Here is an 18,099-nt window from a genome sequence, read left to right on the forward strand (position 1 = left end):
GGCAACTTGTTGCCCCTTCTCCTGTGCATCTCTCTCTCTTCACAATCCTCTTAGAACTTTACAGTTATGCCTTTTCCAGGAGTCCCCCCCCCCCCTTCTAAACATTTACTGGGAGCACTGGGCAGTGTGAAGCAGGCAGAGTCGCTCTGTTTTTAGGGATACTCTATGGGAGGAGCTTGCTGCCCATTGGTCAGAATGGAGGCAACTTGCCCATCGCGCTGCATGAGCCTTTCACACACCACCCCCCCTCCCCCCCCCCCCCCCCCCCCCCCCCCACATGTCTTATTGATGAGGCACAGCGGCAGCACGGAAGGAAAAAAAGAAGCAAATCCTGCTCTCCACATCTCACTGACTCTTGGATCATTCTGTCCCATGTGTCAAAGATCTGCCCTGTTCAGTCACATGAAATTCCAAGGTGGAAACTCCTAGAAACCCACATAGATTTCCACCTGAACTGACTGCTGACCTCCACAAGGGGTAATGTGCCAGGAGGAGGGGATGGTGCGAGTTTCTAACCTGAACTGATAGTGATGGATTTTATAAACTTGTATTACAGGATACTACAGGTGGACATTCAGACGATAATCTCAGTCATTGTAACACCTAACTCTGATTGAATAAGTCAATTCATCAGGACCTGGATATTTGCATTGTGTGTGAGTATTGTATTCCATCCGAATCCCATTTGCTGCATAAAAGTTCTCCTTTAAATCTCCCCAAACCTTTAATGTGTGTCCTGTAATCCTTGTATAATGAGCTGTTGGGTATAAGGTTTATTATTATAACGTGTAACTTTTCTAAACCCTTCTGTCACAGCTCCTCTCAATAGCCTTTGCTACAAGGAGAATACCTCAGTTTCCCCGAACCCGTGATTCCCCAATGCCTGTTTGCTCTCTATAAGGCACACATCAGGATTGTGTTGGAATATTCTCCACTTGCCTGCATCAGTGCACCCCCCAACACTATTAAAGAAAGTGAACATTCTCCAGGACAAAGCATTGTGCCTGAGTGGTGTCCCATCCACCACCTTCAGCATTCCCACTCCCCACCCCAGAGACACAGTGGCATCGCTGTGTAAAAGGTAAAGGCAGCATTGTCCTACCAGACCATAAGGCTGCTCTCTGATTAGGGAGGAAACTGGAGCCTCTGGAAGAAACCCATGCAGACACTGGGAGAATGTGCAAGTCCCACAGAGACAGTTGTCCAAAGCTGGAATTGAACCTGGGGTCCTGGCAGCAGTACTAATCACTGAGCCACGGTGTCATCCTAAAATTGTAATTTGATTCACAACTACCACTTCTTCTGATAGTTCATTCCACACTCAAACCATTATCTGAACAAAAATAAAAAAAATTCCCGAACGCCTTTTTAAAGCCGTTCTGCTGTCACCTTAAAAGGTATCGACCCAGTCTTGAGTCACGTCCCTTCCTGTAAAGGACACCTGCTGTTCACATTACTGATACCACCCCTCCATGATTTGAGAAACGTCTAATAAGGTCACTCCTCAGCCTCCTGCGCGCCAGTGAAAGAAGTCACAGCCTATCCAGCCTCTGCTTATAATTCAAACTATCCATTCCCATCAAATCCTGGTAAATCTCTTCTGAATCCGCTCCAACTACATAATGTCCTCCCGATATCAGCATGACCAGAACTGGACACAGAATTCCAGAAAAGGCCTCCCCAACATCCAAAATAATGTCCCAACTCTTGTACTCTAAGGTCTGAGCAATGAAGGCAAGTGTGCCAAGCACCTTCTTAACCACCCTGTCTACATGTGACACAGACTTGGAAGACCCGAACCCCTCGGCCTCTTTGTTCCATATCACTACTCGAGGCCCTGTTTTTAATTAGTGTCAGTCTGCCCTTGTTTGTTTTATCAAGATGTAATATTTTGCATTTATTCCAATCCAAAAATCCCCAAAAACCCTGAGCATTAAAGGCAGTAGGAGTATACTTAAGAGGGAAATTAGGAGGGCAAAAAGGGGACATGAGATAGCTTTGGCAAATAGGGTTATGAATAATCCCAAGGGTGTTTATAAATACATTAAGAACAAAAGGGTAACTCGAGAGAGAATAGGGCTCCTCAAAGATCTGAAAGGTAGTCTATGCATGGAGCCGCAGGAGATGGGAGAGATACTAACTGAATGTTTTGCATCAGTGTTCACTGTGGAGAAGGACATGGGCAATATGGAATGTGGGGAAATAGATGTCGACATCTTACAGAGGAGGACGTGCTGGGTGTCTTGTAACCCGTAAAGCTTGGTTAATCCCCAGCACCTGATCAGGTGTACCCTAGAACTCTGGGAAGCTGGGAATGTGATTGCTGGGCCTCTTACGGAGATATTTGTATCATCGATTATCACAGGTGAGATGCCAAAAGACTAGAGGTTGGTTAACGTGGTGCCGTTATTTAAGAAAGGTGGTAAGGACAAGCCAGGGAACTATCGACCGGTCAGCCTGACATTGATGCAGGGCAAGTTGTTGGAGGGAATCCTGAGGAACAAGATGCGCATGTATTCTGAAAAGCAAGGACTGATTAGTGATAGTCAGCATGACTATGTGCATGGGAAATCATGCCTCACAAACTTGATTAAGTTATTTGAAGATGTATCAAAGAGGATTGATGAGGGCTGAGAGGTGGACATGATCTATGGAATTCAGTAAGGCGCTCGACAAGGTTCCCCATGGAAGACTGGTTAGCAAGGTTAGATCTCATGGAATACAGGGAGAACTAGCCGTTTGGATACAGAACTGGCTCAAATGTAGAAGGCAGGGTGGTGGTGGAGGGTTGTTTTTCAGATTGGAGGCATGTGACCAGTGGAATGCCGCAAGGAACAGTGCTGGGTCAACTACTTTTCATCGTTTATATATATGATTTAGATATGAGCATAGGAGGTATAGTTAGTAAGTTTGCAGATGACACCAAAATTGGAGGTATAGTGGACAGAGAAGAGGATTACCTCAGATTACAAAAAGGAGGTTGTTCAGATGGGTGAGAAGTGGCAGATGTAATTTAATTCAGATAAATGTGATGTGCTGCATTTTGGAAAAGCAAATCATAACAGGACTGATACACTTAGTGGCAAATTCCTAGATAGTGTTGATGAACAAAGATATCTTGCAGTGAAGGTTCATTTTCCTTGAACGTAGAGTTTCAGGTGGATAGGATATTGAAGAAAGTGTTTGGAATACATTCCTTTATTGATCAGAGCATTGAGTATAGACGTTGGAAGGTCATGTACATGACATTGGTCAGGCCACCTTTGGAATATTGTGTGCGATTCTGTTCTCCAGCAATCGGAAGGATGTTGTGAAACTTGAAAGGGTTCAACAAAGATTTAGTAGAATATTGAGCTGCAGGAAGAGAGCAAAAAGGCTGGGGCTTTCTTTCCCTGGAGCATCAGAGACTGAGGAGCGACCTCCGTAGAGGTTTATAAAGTCAGAAGTAGCATGGATAGGGTAAACAGACAAGGTCTTTTCCCTGAGTAGGAGAGTCCAGAAGTAGAGAGCATAGGTTGAGGATGAGAGGGGAAAGATATAAAAGGGAACTAAGGAGCAACTTTTTCATGCAGAGAGTGGTGCGTGTATGGAATAAGCTGCCAGAAGAAGTGGTGGAGGCTGACAGTTTCCGCATTTTAAAGGCATTTGGATACTTGACATGAATAGGAAAGGTTTAGAGGGATATGGCCCAGGTGCTGGCAAGAGGGATAAGATTAGGTTCGGATATCTGGTCGGCATGGACAAATTTGAGCGAAGGTTCTGTTTCGTGCTGTTCATCTGTGACTCTCAGCTCGGTGGGTTTCAGTCTCTTCAAAGATAAATCTTAGTCTGTTTTATTTTAGTAAAGCTGCAACATTCAGTAGGGCGACCGTTTATTTCTTTAAATACACATCTTATGATACTTTGATTAAGTTTTTTAATATAAAATATTGGTACTAATTTATTCTAGAGTCGTGTTTTGTAAAGCTGGAAGACTGTGTGCCTTTTTCTGGGTCTGTGGACTGTTAAGGTGCAGAGATGGCCATTCGTACAGTGATGTGCTCTTCCTGTTGGATGTAGGAGATTAAGGAAAGTTTCAGTGATCCTGATTGTCTGCAGGAAGTGAGGATGCAAATCCTGTAGGATTTCATGGATCAGATGGAGCGATGATTAAAGGTAATGAAGAATTTACAGGAGCCGGGGTGGGGGGGGGGGGCGGTGATAGGTGACAGTTTCAGAAAGTTAGGAAAACCGCCGATCCAGTCAGGTAGATGGGTTTCCTCTCGGAAAGGGAGGAGCGGAGGGCAAGTAGTGCAGGAGTATCCTGTGGTTATTTCCGTCTCAAACAAGTATACTGTTTTGGAAAGCGTCGGGGATCACACTGTCCGGGGAATATCGCACTGACAGCCAAGTATCTCGTGTAATGTGAGGTATATCAGGTTACACGCGATCGATGGGATAGGGGGCACTCTAGTCTGCAGCACAGACTGCAGTTTCTGTAGCTAACAGTGAGACATCAGAATGGGCTGGTGCATTCCTACTGTCTGGGTGAAGGATGGCTCCGAGGGTGCAGAATATTCTGAAAGGGGAGAATGATCAGTGGGAGGTCATTGTACATTGGTACCAATGACATAAGAGAGAAGGATGAAGTCCTGATGAGACAATATTGCAAATTAGCCTGGAGGATAATAAGCAGGTCCTTGTGGGTAGTAATATCTGGATTACTCCCGGTGCCACATGCTAGTGAGAGTAGGAACAGCAGGGTAGAGAAGATTAATGCCTGGCCAAGGATCTGATACAGTGGAGAAGGATTCCCATTTTTGGATCATTGGAATCTCTGCTGGGGTAGAATTGACGTGCATAAGAAGGATGGATTACACCTGAATTGGAAAGTGTCTAATATCCAAGCAGGGAGATTTGCTAGTGCTACTCAGGAGGCATTAAACCAGTGAGGGCGTGGGGTAAACCTAAAGAGATAGTGAGAAAGGAGGTAAGTCTGAGACTGATACAGTTTAGAAGTTAGACAGGCAAGGGCAAGGCACAGAATGAGGTAGGACTGACAAGGTACAATAGACAATAGGTGCAGGAATAGGCCATTCTGCCCTTTGCGTCAGCACCACCATTCATTATGATCATGGCTGATCGTCCACAATCAGTATCCTGTTCCTGCCTTATCTTTGTAACACTTGATTCCATTATCTTTAACAACTCTATCCATCTCTTTCTTGAAAGTATCCAGAGATTTGGCCTCCACTGCCTTCTGGAGCAGAACATTCCATAAACCCACCATTCTCTGGGTGAAGACGTTTCTCCTCAACTCTGTTCTAAATGGCCTCTCCCTTATGTTTAAACTCTGTCCTCTGGTTCTGGACTCACCCATCCATGGAAACATGCTTCCTGCCTCCACAGTGTCCAACACTTTAATAATCTTGTAGGTCTCAATCAGATCCTCTCTCATTCTTAGAAACTCAAGTGTATACATGCTCAGTCGCTCCAATCTTTCAACATATGATCATTCCGCCATTCCGGGAATTGACCTCATGAACCTACCCAACACTCCCTCAATAGCCACAATGCTCTTCCTCAAATGTGGGGACCAAAACTGCACACAATACTCCAGGTGCGGTCTTAGCAGAAGGACCTCTTTGCTCCTATACTCAATTCCTCTTGTTATGAGGGTCAGCGTGCAGTGAGCTTTCTTCACTACCTGCTGTACCTGCATGCTTGCTTTCATTGACTGATGTACAAGAATACCTAGATCTCGTTGTACTTCCCCTTTACCAAACTTGACTCTTTTCAGATAGTAATCTGCCTTCCTGTTCTTGCCTCCAAAGTGGATAACCACACATTTATCCACATTAAACTGCATCTGCTTTGCATCCGTCCACTCACCGAGCCTGTCCAAGTTAACCTGTATTCTCATAACATCCTCCTCACATTTCACCCTGCCACCCAGCTTTGTGTCATCAGCAAATTTGCTAATATTACTTTTAATACGTTCATCTATATTATTAATGTATATTGTAAACAGCTGCGGTCCCAGCACCGAACCTTGTGATACCCCACTAGTCACTGCCTGCCATTCCAAAAGGAAGCGTTTATCACTACTCTTCCTGTCAGCCAGCCAATTTTCAATCCAAGTCAGTATATTCCCCTTTGTAAGTCCCTGCTGACTCTGACGAATCCTATTACCGCTATCCAAATGACCCATAATTTCATCTTTTATAATTGACTCCAGCATCTTTCTCACCACTGACATCAGGCTAACCGTTGTATAATTCCTTGTTTTCTCTCTCCCACCTTTCTTGAAAAGTGGGACAACATTAGCCACCCTCCAATCTGACTCGACGTCTCCTGATTCTGTGTCTCTCCCTTCGCAAGGGGCTCAACGTCATCCCTCACCAACAGGGTCATCTTACCCCCTCTGCCCATCAGTCTGTCCTTTTGATAGCACTGCACTGCATTTATTTCAATGCAAGAGGTTTGACAGGGAAAGCAGATGAGCTTAAGATATGGTTTTGAACATGGGACTGGGATATAGTGGGTATTCAAGAAACGTGGCTTAGGTTGGAAAGGACAGGTAACTTAATGTTCCAGGGAATAGATGTAAGAGGAAGGAAAGAAAGGGAGAAGATGAAATGGTGTTTTTGATTAGGGATAACATTATTGTTGTGCTTAGGGGGGATATTCATGGGAGTTCGCCCGGTGAACTTACTTGGATGGAACTGGGAAATAGGAACAGGATGATCACCTTATTGAGGTTGTCTGTGTGGGTTTCGTCCGGGAGCTCTGGTTTCCGCCCACATTCCAAAGATGCGCAGGTTGGGTGGATAATCCAGGCTGAATTGCCCATATTGTTCAGGGATGTGCAGGTTGGGGGGATTGGCCGTGTTAAATGCAGCATTACAGGGATAAGATAGGAGGCTCTGAGGGTCAGTGTGGATGTGATGGGCCGAATGGCCTGCTTCCACACTTGGGATTCTCTGATGATAATTCTACTAGTTTTAAAATAGTTGCAGAAAATAATAGGCCAGATCTAAAAGTTGGTGTTCAAATTTGGACAAAGGTGAATTTTGACGGTACAAGGCGAGAACCTTCAATATTTCTTTGCAACCTCCAGGTAAAGGGACGGCTGGAAAGTGGGAACATAAGAACAGAAGGAATAGGAGCCGGAGTAGGCCATCTGGCCCTTCAAGCTTGCACTGCCATTCAATCAGATCAGGGCTGATCTTTTCGTGGCCTCAGCTCCACTTTCCTGCTCCCTCACCATAATCCTTAATTCCGTTCCTGTTGGCAAATCTACATTTTGCCTTAAAGACATTCAAGTTGATAATGTCAACTGCTGCACTCAGCAGGGAATTCCACAGATTCGTAACCCTTTAGCTGAAGAAGTTCCTCCTCAATTTTGTCCTAAATCAGATACCCCCTTATTTTGACGCTATGCTCGCTAGGTTGACCCGCGCGCCCACCCCCCAATGGAAATTACCTCCCTGCTTCTATCTTATCTATTCACATCTTAATTTTATTTTTTCCAATACAACCTCCCATTCTTCTAAATCCCAACAAGTATAGTCCCAGTCTATTCGGTCTCTCCACATACACCAACCTTCTCAACTCCTGTCTCAAACTAGTGACCCTCCTCTGCACCCCCTCCCGTGTCAGTACATCTTTGCTGAAGTAAGGAGATCAAACCTGTACACAGTACTCCAGGTGTGGCCTCACCAGCACCCTGTACAGCTGCAGCATAGCCATCCCTCTAGCAAGGAAGGTCAATAGACCCTTCACCATCTCTTTTAGTCCCCTGGGATGCATTCCATCATGGCCAGGAGACCCATGTACTTTTGGGCTGTTATCTTTCCCAACACTACCTCTTTACTGAGAATGACTGTTTCCATGTCATCATCTGCCATTGTCTCCATAGGCCTGTGAAAATGAGACAACAAGAGAACATAGACAGTATGTTCCTGTTATTGCCAAGTCTGGTAGGTGTAGAGAATGCTGTGTGTCTAGAGAAATTGAGGGTCTGGTCAAAAAGATGAAGGAGGGATATGGCAGGTACAGACAGCTGGGTTTGAGTGAATCCCTCGGAGTATATGGGCAGTAGGACTACACTTGAGGGAAAACAGGAGGGCAAAAAGCATACGTGAGATAGCTTTGGGGGGAAAGAGGTTTAAGGACAATCCAAAGAGATTCTACAAAACACGAAGGACAAAAGAGTCACCAGGCAGAGAATAGGGACCCTCAAAGATCAACAAGTCTGTCTGTGGAACCACAGAAGGTGGGTGAGATATTATCTGAGGATTTCATGTCAGCTTTTACTGGAAGAGGATATGGAAGCTAGAGACTTTGGAGAAATAACTAGTGATAACTTGACAACTATCCATATTACAGAGGAGGTTGTACTGGATTTCTTACACATAAAGCTGAGTAAATCTGTGGGACCTGATCAGGTGTATCCCAAATCTTTGTGGGAAGTTAGGGAAGTGATTGCCGGGCCCTCACTGAGATATTTCTATCACTGATAGCCACAGGTGAGATGCGCCATTATTTGAGAAAGGGGATGAGGAAAGGCCAGGGAACAATACACTGGTGAGTCTGAAGTTAGTGGCAGACAAGGTGTTGGAAGGAATTCTGAAGGACAGGTTTATATGTAATTGGAAAGACAAGAAGTGAATAGGGATAGTCAGCATGACTTTGTACATAAAACACTAACTTGGACTTCAGAAAGACATTCAAAAAGGTTCCACATAACAGACTGGTTAGCAAGTTAGACACCATGGGATGCAGAGAGAACCAGCTATTTGGATACAAATTGGCTGGAAGGTTGGAGACGGAGGGTAGTGCTTTTCGGACTGGAGGCCTGTGATGAGCAATATGGTGTAAGGATCGGTGCTGGATCCACTGCTTTTCTTCATTTATATCAGTGATTTCTATGTGAATATATGAAGTATAGTTAGTGGGTTTACAGTAGACATCAAAATTGGAGGCGCACTGCACAGCGAAGAAGGTGACCTCAGAGTATAATGGGACTTCAATCAAATGGGCTGAGGATTGTCAAATCGAGTTTATTTCAGATAAATGTGAGATACTCCATTTTGGAAAAGCAAATGAGGGCAGGAATTATACACTTACTGGGAAGGTCCTGGGGAATGTTGCTGAATAAAGAGACCTTGGAGTGCAGGTTCATAGTTCCTTGAAAGTGGAATCATAGGCAGGGTAGTGAAGAAGGTGTTTGGTGTACTTGCCTTTACTGGTCAGTGCATTGAGTAGTGGAGTTGGGACGCCATTTTGTGGCTGCACAGCACATTGATTCAGCCACTTCTGGAACTCTGCTTTCAGTCCTGGTCTCTCTGCTATCGGAATGATATTCTGAAACTTGAAAGGGTTCAGAAAAGATCCGCAAAGATGTTGCCAGGGTTGAGGGTTTGAGCTATGTAGGTAGAGGGTGAATAGGCTGGGGCTGTTTTCCCTGGAGCATCAGATACAATTGTGAGGGGCATGGATAGGGTGAAATCCCAGGGTCTTACTCCCAGGATATGTGAGTCCAAAGCTTGGGGGCAAAGGCTTCACGTGTGAGGGAAAAGATTTAAAAGGGATCTAAGGAGTAATGTTTCTAGCTGAACATGGTACGTTTATGGAATGAGCTGCCAGAGGAAGTGTGGAGGCTGGTACATTTACCCAATTATGCCTTTGAGATGTTGTATGTGATTAGCAAAAGTTTAGAAGGATATAGGCCAAGTGCTGGCATATGGGATGAGATTAATTTAGGATATCTAGTCAGCATGGACAAGTTGGATCGAAGGGTCTGTTTCTCTGCTGTATATCTTTATGGCACTAATAAAATTAAGATGGGTTTCTCTTTTATGGAGAGTTAGCAGAAGATCAGATAATTTTCCTTGGAGCTGAGAAGGTTCGGCAGTGATTTTGACCAGGAGCAGATTTGTTTCCAGGATATTTAATTCACAGAGAGACAGGGAGAAATTATTAACGTCACAATTTTTAGTAACTACCTTCAGATAACTGGCAAATAATGCAGGTTAAAAATGTGAAGATTATTTTACTCAATAAGTTCTGATCATCTGGAACAGTTTGACCGACAGCTGGATGCAGATTCAGTAGTTATTGTCAAAACAAATTTGGAATTTTAACTTTTTTAAGGAAGGATTTGGAGGGCTACAGACAAATGGGAGGTGAGTTGGGATAGACTGGCACCATCTCCAGCGGGGGAGAGTACAGCCCCAATGGGCTGAATAGCCCCAAACCCCTGTGCTCTGTGTTATTGCCCCATTCACTGTGAATGATGAAGCTCATCCCAGGACAGAGTCATAGAGACCTATAGCATGGAATTAGACCCTTTGGTCGAACTTGTCCATACCGACCAGATATCCCAAACTAATCTAGTCCCATTTGCCAACACTTGGCACGTATCCCTCTACACCCTTCCTATTCACATACCCATCCAGATGCCAAATGGTGTAATTGTACCAGCCTCCACCATTTCCCTGAACAGAAGATTCCATACTTGCACCAATCTCGGTGTGAAAAAAGGTGCCTTTGGGGTCCCTTTTAAATTTTTTCCCTCTCACCTTAAACATACACCCTCTCGTTCTAGACTCCCCCCACCCCAGGGAAAAGACCTTGTCTATTTTTCCCATCCATACTCCTCAGGATTTTATAAAGCTCTATGAGGTCACCCCTCAGCATCCGATGCTCTTGGGAGGAGCCCACTCATGTCACAATGGGGCCCGGGTGATTGACAGCAGCGTCAGACCAGTAGGAGAATTTGCGTGATCCTCCAGCCAATGAGAGTGAATTGGGGTGGGTCCAGCAGGCCAACATGTGGCCATGAGCTGTGCAGGCGCAGTGTCACGGTGAGAGGGGACCTAGTGAGTGTGAAGGGAATTGGAGAGACTGCAAAGTCTGGGGAAGAAATGGAGCTATTGTGGACTGGGAGGGTTTATAAATGCACGGTTTTAGGCTGCTAGACCTGAATTAGAAATTCCTTGTAAATTAGAACCAAAAGAACTGCGGATGCTTTAAATCTCACACAACAACCAAAAGGTACTGGAAAAGCTCAGCAGGTCTGGCAGCATCTGTGAAGAGAAATCAGAGTTAACATTTTGGATCCGCTGACCCTTCCTCAGAACTGATGTTACTGAAAAGAAATGTCAGTTTATACGCAGAAGGTAGGGGTTAAGGAGTAAATGATAGGTGGTGATCGAGTCCAAAGAGATGGGAGCAGTTGGACAAAGGAGTGCATAACGATCTGGCTGGTGGAGGGTGAATAGTTGTTTATGGGGACTGTTAGTGGCTAACCATCGGTAATGTGTAATGGTAGGCTATGTGATAACAAGGCCTGGTATGTGGGGTAAAAGGCTAGGGCGCAAGGACATTGGAGAGTTCAGAACCTAAAATTATTGAATTTGATACTGGGGCTAGAGGGGTGCAGGGTCCCCAAGTAGAAGATGAGTTGTTCTTCCAGCTTGCGTTAACGTGTGGCGTTGGAAAAGCACAGCAGGTCAGGCAGCATCTCAGGAGCAAAAGAATTGACATTTTGGGCATATTCTTTTCATCAGGAATGCCGGGATTGGTGGGGGAGGGGGAGTAGTAAGAGGGCTGAGAGAAAAATAAGAGGGATGCGTGTGGTTGGTGGGAAGGGAGCTAGGAAGGCAATTGGTAGATGTAGGTGAACGGTAATGGAGAGAGGGTGGAGTGGATAATTGGAAAGGAAGCTGGACAGGTGGGACAGTTCAAGAGGGCGGTGTCGAGTTGGAGGGTTGGATCTGGGATAAGGCAGGGGCGGGGAGATGAGGAAACCTTGATTCTGTGGTTAAAGGGTCCCAATGTGGATAATGAGGTTTTCTTTCTCCAGGCGTCGGGTGGTTGGGATTTGGTGGTGAAGGTGGCCCAGGACTTGCATGTCCTTGGTGGAGTGGGTGGGGACGTTGAAGTGGTCAGCCACAGGATGGTGGGATTGGTTGGCGCATGCATCGCAGAAATGTTCCCTGAAACATTCCTCAAGTTGGTGTCCTGACTCCCCAGTGGAGAGGAGACCACATCGAAAGCAAAGGGCGTAATAGGTGAGGTGTTTGGATGTGCAGGAAAATCTCTGCTGGATGTGGAAGGGTCCTTTGGGGGTGAGGGGGGAGGCTTGGGCACAGGTTTTACACCTCTTGCATTGACAAGTGAAGGGGCTGGGAGTGGGGTTGTTGGGGAGCATGGATCTGACTTGGAATTCACAGGGAATGGTCTCTGTGGAATGCTGAAAGGAATGGAGAGGGAAATATACCTCTGGTGGGATCTGATTTTAGGTGGTGGAAATGGCGGAGGATGATGCATTGTACCTGGGTGGAAGGTGAGGACAGGGAGGCTTTATCCTTGTTGCAGTTGGAGAGGTGTGGTTCAATGTCAGATGTGTGGGAACTGATGGAGATACACTGGAGAGTATTTTTGACCACATGGGAGGGGAAATTGCAGTCCTTGAAATACGGGGTGTTTTGGTATGTTCTGGAGTGTTCTGCCAGCTTGCATCAAGCTTCACTGGAACACTGCAGTAAGCATGAGACAGATGTTGGCCAGGCAACAGACTCGTGTGCTAAAGTAGCAGGCAACTGGAAGCACGGGGTCTGTTTTGCAGCAGAACATAGATCATCAGCTGCCATTTCCAGCACCTCCACTGAGATGCTGCCAGACACAGGTACCTGTCCCCTCCATTAACAGCTATGCACCCTCCCAGCCAGATTGTTATCCACTGCTTTGTCTTTCCAAATGTTACTGACACTTTTGGGCTCCATCCCCACCTATTATTTACTCTTTATATCCCTATCTCCAAAGATATGCTGGTTAGGTGCATTGGCCCAGCTAAATTTCCCGTAGTGTTCAGGGATGTATAGATTAGGTGCATTAGTCAGGAGAAATGTAGATTGAAAGAGGAGCATTTACACATCAAACACATACCAAGAGAAATATTTGTCTTTACTGTTCAGCCTGCACTGACTGTGAGTTTTGTTTTGTCAATTCATTTTATAGGATATTAATTGAGAATAATTGAGACAGGGATCTCAAAAGCAATTTTCTATCGTCAGCAGGGTCATCAGGATCTGAATACCATTGACATTTAACTGTGGAAGGAGAAAGGTGTATCTGTTCTGTCTGTGGGCAAGTATCTGGTTTTTATTTCAAGCAAAAAGCAGAAAGATGTTCAAATTTGTGGTTGGATCACCCTTGGGGTTTGTGTTCAATTCTGGGCCCTGCAGCTGTGGAAGGAGATATTGGCCTGAGAGGGAGCAAAGATTTATCCAAATTACACCTCGTCTCTTTATAGGAACTGTCAGATTTAGACCCAACCACCCACTTCATGATGTTAATCTGTAAACTCCTTATTTTCAATTCCTGCAAACTTCTCATTAAAATTCCATATGGACTCAAATTCCATTACCATTTCAGGTGGAATGTTCCAGGTTCTGACAACTGTCTGTTCATTCAGAAACTGCTGAAGTCCTTGTTGACTCTGGGATTACAAAGGGCTGAATTGAGAGATGAGATGCTGTTCCTGAGCTCCCATTGAGATGCATTGGAGGTTGGGGCAGTGTAGTGGGAGTAGACAATGAAAATGATAGGGCTGCACTGTGGGTGCTGATTGGCTCAATGAGTGTTTTGGAGTTGGTTGTAAACAGAGTGAGGGGAGACAGGGAGAATGTGAACTACAGCTTCAGTTTTAGTGCAGGCCATTCAGAAATTCACATGGTCCCACTGGGAACAGCCAAGTTGTAAGCGATACCTGCTGAGTTTTTTTTAAAACAGTTTTTAAAGTATAAAATATCAGCTTAAGTAAAGATCGGGACTTTTGATTATAATGGAAATGTTTGAAGAGAAGGAAGGTTACTAGCTCATTTAAATTCTCCTAATGGGAGTAACTAACTGAAACAAGAGAGACATTGTGATTGGAGACCTCAGACCAGTGGTGTGCTCCTCTTGCACAATGTGGGAAATAAGGGACACTTCCTGTGTCCGTGACGGCAATGTGTGCAGGAAGAGTGCCCATCTGCAGCTACTGGGAAACTGCTTTTCAGACCTGGAGCTGAGAGTGGACTCACTGTGGAGCAATACTGAGAATGTTATGGACAGTACGTTTTGTGAGTTTGTCATACTGCAGGTGAGGGTTACACAGGCAGAAAGGGTATGGGTGACCATCAGATCAAGTAAGAGGCTCAGGGAGGAAGTGCAGGACTCTCCACTGATCGCTCCGCTTCTCAAACAGATATTGTGCACCGCTTGGGATTCTATAAGGGGTGTGGACTCTCAGGGGAAATCAGCAACAGATGATGACATGACACCACAGATAGCTCCGCTGCACAGAACGGGAGGAAGGAGAATGGCAGAGCTGTAGTGACAGGGGATGCAGTAGTCAGGGTCAGTGACAGGCGCGTCTGTGGCCACAGACATGAATCCAGGACAGTGAAATTGAACCCTGGTCCATTTATTGATAAGTGCACATACCAATGAAGGTCAGCGTCCCAAATGCAACCTTCAGCACTTGATCACCCTGAAACTCTACTTTCCAGGGACTGTACACTTGTTCTGAGCCCTTCAGAGGGATTGAAGTGGATGCGGAGAAAACAGGAACAGGGTTGTGTTGTAGATCTACAAAATAACGGTCACCCTCCCCTCTCGGTCTCCGCCCCTCTGTCTCCCACCTCCCATCATGCCGCCTCCCCACCGCAGGGAAAAGACCTTGTATATTTACCCGATCCATGCCCCTACTGATTTTATAAACCTCTATAAGGTCACCCATCAGCATCTGACACTCCAGGGAAAACAATGTATTTATCCTCTCCCTGTAGCTCAAATCCTCCAACCCTGGCAACATGCTTGTAATACTATTCTGCCCACTTTCAAGTTTCACAATATTGTTTTGATGGAAAGGAGACCAGAATTGCACGCAATATTCCAAGCGTGACCTTAGCAATGTCCCTGTACAGCCGCAATATGACCTCCCAACTCCTATACTCAGTGCTCTGACCAATAAAGCAAAGCATACTAAGCACCTTCTTCACTATCCTATCTACCTTCGATTCTGCTTTCAAAGAGCTATGAACCTGCATTTCAAGGTCACTTTGTTCAGCAGCACTCCCGAGGACCTTACCATTAAGTGTATACATCCTGCTAATATTTGCTTTCCCAAAATGCAGTACCTCACATTTATCTAAATTAAACTCCATCGGCCAGTCCTCAGCACATTCGACCCTCTGATCAAGATCCCGTTGTAATCTGAGGTAATCCTCTTCACTGTCCACTACACCTCCAATTTTGGTGTCATCTTACTAACAATACTTCCTGTATTCACATCCAAATCATTGATATAAATTATGAAAATTAGTGGATCCAGCACCGATCCTTTGTGACACCCCACTGTCACAGGTCTCCAATCTGAAAAGCAAACTTCCACCACCACCATCTGTCTTCTACCTTTGAGCCAGTTTTATATCCAAATGGCTAGTTCTCTCTGAATTCCATGGGATCAACCTTGATAACCAGTCTCCCATGTTGAACGTCTTACTGAAGTCCATGTAGATCATTTCCACTGCTTTGCCCTCATGAATCCTCTTTGTTACTTCAAAAAATTTGACTCAAGTTCATGAGCCGTGATTTCTCATACACAAAGCCTTTATTAATATCCAGGACTTAACTCTGTACATTGGGATCTGTGTCACCCAGTTATGAGTGTTAATATTCTGGATAAAGTTCAAGTACACCAGCTTTGTGTTAGTGACTGTGTATTGAGTCTTGTTAATATCATCCACTCAGGAAAGTTCCATTTGAAAGGCAGTCCCTATATCCTGAACCCTGCTCCCATCTTCTCTGTCTCCATCCCCACCGTAGACAGTAAGTGGGAGGAGCTCATAGAGTTTCCACGTGAGAGAGAATGAGAAAATCTTCCCTTCTTTCCACTAGCTCACCAGGAAATGGTGATAGTGTCCTTACCTCTGAACCAGGAGGATCGGGCTCAGAGTTGAGTAACAGCATCTTTGAAAAGGCTGATTGGAAAACGTGCCCAAGCCGCCAGGCCATCCTGTCTCCCAGCTGTCCCTGCCTGAGCCTCAACAGAACCTTCCTGTAGTTTCTCTCCTGTCAGATTCTCCCATTGCTAACTTTGTCCAGGGTCCCCTCCCACTGCTGCACTGCTCCTGTCCCTCACTGACCTGTCCATCCCCCAGTGTCATCCACATTCATTCATTGCTCACAATCTCCAGCCCCGCCCCCTCCACCCTATTGGGCAGCAGCTGCTGTCAATCACCCAGCTTCGTGTGTGATCTGGAGCATGTGCTGTAGGAGGGGATACAGTGCACGGGCACAGTGCTGGCCAATTGTTGGTGTATGTGCAGGGCTGGTCAGGGCCAGGAGAGAGGCTGTGCGTGTATGGGATTAATCTGTCATTCGCAGTTTCCTCCCTCTGGGAATAGGACCCAGGGAAATGGCCCCTGTCCCTGATATCGTGACAAGTGGTCGGTTATCAGTGGGGGGAGCATTTTGCAGAAAGTTATCAGAACTCGTGTGAAGATTCAGGAATGCTATTGAAAGGAACACAGATGGGCCTGCAATTAAAGTTCTAATTTGGTTCATCTTAGTTCAATCAGATATGTCTTGGCCAGTGTATGCAGGATGGTTCTCATCAGAGGGTCCGTGTGGGGGAAATAAATAAAATGTTCCAGATTGGGGCAAAAAAAATCAGTTTTGTTCTGACCAGGAAGGAAACCTGGGAGGTGGGGGAAGGATTCACCAACATCCAGGAGGCTCCGAGTCAGACTCATTGATTTGATTAGATTAGATTTCCTACGGTGTGGAAACAGGCCCTTCGGCCCAACCAGTCCACACCAACCTTCAGAACAGTAACCCACCCAGACCCATTTCCCTCTGACTAATGTACCTAACGCTATGGACAATTTAGCATGACCAATTCACCTGACCTGCGCATATTTGGATTGTGGGAGGAGACCTTTTTTTGGTTCTTAGTCTGCAGGCAGGAGCGAGGAAGCTGATTTCAAAGAGAAGGGAGTGTGTGTGAGAACTGGGTGTGGAGGAAAAGGGTGAGGAGATTGGTTTGGATTTCAGTTCACAGAAGAGAGCAATTGTGAGACTGAGATTTAAAGCTTTGGGGGAACAAAGAACCTACAATTTAATACTATCACTGTCTTATGAATTTCCATCCTGTGTTAACGGTGGTGACCTGTTTTCTCTGTTGTAGGGTTCTGAAAGGGCGGATTTGTGGATGAGAAATTCAAATTGAACTTCACTTTCCGTTTTGATAGTTACTTGATCCGTGCCGATCTGAATAGCATTTGGCCTTTTCATGTGGAAGGAAAGGTGTGTATTCTGTCCATGGGCGAATATTTCAAATGTCAGTGTGACTGGAAACATTACTGAGGCACAGCCAAGTCCATGTTAGTGTGGTGACTGTGAGAAAGAGTTCATTTGTTGTTAAAAGTCTGAAAAAAACATGGCACATTTCCCAAAAAGAATTAAGCTACAGATTTGTTTTGTATGAGGACAAATTTTAATTAACCATGCAACCAGAAAGACACAAGGATACCTGCACCATGGAACAAATGATGAAAACGGGATTGTTGTAAAGGAGTTAATTATCGATCATGGCTTGTAATCCATTGGCGTTGTCACGTCGGTTCCAGTGCCGTGGGGAAACACTGGAAATGTGATGAGTGCAGTGTAGGTTTCAATTATTAACCTGGAAAAAGTGCAGAAGAAATTTACAAGAATTTTTGCTCGGGCTCAGGGGTCTGAGTTGTAAGGAGAGGTTGGACAAGCGATGATTTTTTTTGTTTAGAGCAGAGGAAACAGAGGGGGGATGTTTTCTGGAAGTGTTTAAGACCATGAGAGGCCTGGGTAAGGTGAATGCATTCAGTTTTTTGCCCAGGGAATCAAGGAGTGGAGGGCATCAGTTTACGGTTAGAGGAGAAATTATGAAAGGGAACCTGAGGGTCAACAGTTCTACACAGAGAACTGGACTGAGCTATCAGTGGAAGTGCTTGAGGTGGGTACATTAACAACATGTAAAAGACATTTGGACAAATACATGGATAGGAAAGGGTCAGAAGCAGATGG

At 45.3% G+C, this 18,099-nt stretch overlaps 1 long non-coding RNA gene across 1 annotated transcript; it reads left to right on the forward strand.

The window, feature by feature from the left end:
* The first annotated feature begins 586 nt into the window (after positions 1 to 586).
* LOC148136701 (uncharacterized) lies at positions 587 to 17,344 on the forward strand. Its single transcript, XR_015754415.1, has 3 exons — positions 587 to 656; positions 13,009 to 13,116; positions 17,225 to 17,344. It is a non-coding gene; the product is annotated as an uncharacterized LOC148136701 (long non-coding RNA).
* The last annotated feature ends 755 nt before the right edge of the window (positions 17,345 to 18,099 follow it).

Source organism: Chiloscyllium plagiosum, unplaced genomic scaffold (genome assembly GCF_037043375.1).
Source record: "Chiloscyllium plagiosum isolate Xiang-an unplaced genomic scaffold, Cpla_swu_hap1 HiC_scaffold_45, whole genome shotgun sequence".
NCBI lineage: Eukaryota > Metazoa > Chordata > Chondrichthyes > Orectolobiformes > Hemiscylliidae > Chiloscyllium > Chiloscyllium plagiosum.